We start from the raw sequence: 1,780 nt of genomic DNA on the forward strand, positions 1-1,780 counted from the left end.
ATGTTGCTTCCACATTCCTAATGTCCTGTGGCCCCTCCCTTTCCTCAGGACTTCTTTTTTCCCCTCTTGTGGTCCCCTCACTAGATTCACATTCTATACTTGTTAGAAGACCTGGCACATAGGGGATTCTCTTTCTGATCCAGATCTTTCACAGGTAGATTATTAAGCAGGAAAGAAATGTTAAGGTGTCTGCTTTCTGACTCAGGCAGAAAAACAGCAGCAAATGACTTTGTAGGTTTAACTTTATATAAGAGAAAAAGATGAGGGCTGTCTTACAATCAGCTAGGATGTGGTGGTATATTTTGATTGGGCAGGTTAATTAGGTGAAGCAAAGTGGGCTTTTGATTAGTGGACTTCAATACTTTGACAGCTGGACCTTGGCAGTTAGTTTCAGAAGGAGGAATTGGCCCAAACAAGGGAATAGACCTTGGTGGCTAGCTATAGGAATGTTAAGTTAAAGGCTTTGTTAGCAAGGCAGAGGCAATGCAGGGCAAGGTTAAGGCCTGCCAGAGCCACACTAGAGTTGGCTGAAGTCCTGACAATACCTTATACGCCCATTCCAGTGAAGTCTGCTTGACAGGCCGAGAGGCCTAGAAGCACTCATGAAGCAAAGAATTTCAAGGCCTCCAACAGTGTTCCAACATACTAGAAAATCCTTGAAGCCAGGGAGGTTGGAATTCAGTAGGAATTCGATGAGAAGGTTACCTATTCAGTAACATTCAAATTTACTTCTAGTAGAGACAGTGGAACTAATTAGGCATTACAAAGAACAGAGCTAGAATAGCTCAGGGCTAGTCTGCAGAGTGATCACCTAGGACAGTAGCCAGTCTCACCCAAACAAGGGAATACACAATGGCCTAGCGAAAAGGTGGGTTTAACATGAAAGAGTTAGGGAATCCCCCTGAAACAGGTTTTTTTTCACTAGGCCCAAAGGAACAGCACAATCAGGCATGTACTAAGAACGCCTCGTGTTGGGTTTAACAATAGACAAGCATTACACGTGTCTCCATTGTAAGTGGTAAAGTGGCTTGGTCCCACCATCTTTTGATGTATACATTCCTTTTGTTTTTGTGTCACTGTAACTCCGCAGATGTGTCCCGCCTTGTGTTTCTGGTTTTTTCTTCGTATAAAAAGTTTTATGTGCTCACTTTGGCAGCACATATACTAAAATTGGAACGATACAGAGAAGATTAGCATGGCCCCTGCACAAGGATGACACGCAAATTCGTGAAGCGTTCCATAAAATAAAAAAAAAAAAGTTTTATGCTCGATTTGAAAAATTACACTCAGATTCTACGCAGTCTCTTGTGTTGAGTCTGTCAATTCCCATCTGACTCCATGCCCATCTGTCCCAGACTCTGATTTGCACAGATTGAAGAGGGCCACTGAGCCCAGTCTGTGGCAAATACCCATGCTCAGTTCCTCTTTTACACATATATTGCCATTGTAAATTGAGATCTGCTCATGAGAGGGTACATATACCTTTAATCTTTCTGAGTCCAAATGACCTTTTGCCGCTACCGTCTCCAACCAGCAGAAAAGAAGCAACAAAACCGATGTCCTTCTCAAAGCAGTTTATTCAGGAACATAACTATGTGCAGTAAAAAGATTCCCCGACCTCTCTCGGCCATCCCCTTTTATACGCTCTAGTCCACTCCCCATCACCCCATTCCACGTAGGCCCAGTTCATTGGCACAGGACTACATTTGTCACATCATCTGATCTTTCATCGTGGTGCATCTGTGCAATGCAGTTTAATGGATGTGGCTATCTTGAGGGA

At 43.4% G+C, this 1,780-nt stretch overlaps 1 non-coding gene across 1 annotated transcript; it reads left to right on the top strand.

The window, feature by feature from the left end:
* Nucleotides 1-1,140: 1,140 nt before the first annotated feature.
* LOC115064214 lies at nucleotides 1,141-1,247 on the top strand. The gene has a single exon (XR_003844038.1). It is a non-coding gene; the product is annotated as a U6 spliceosomal RNA (small nuclear RNA).
* Nucleotides 1,248-1,780: the final 533 nt, after the last annotated feature.

The sequence above is a fragment of the Mus pahari genome, chromosome 5, assembly GCF_900095145.1.
Source record: "Mus pahari chromosome 5, PAHARI_EIJ_v1.1, whole genome shotgun sequence".
Lineage (NCBI taxonomy): Eukaryota > Metazoa > Chordata > Mammalia > Rodentia > Muridae > Mus > Mus pahari.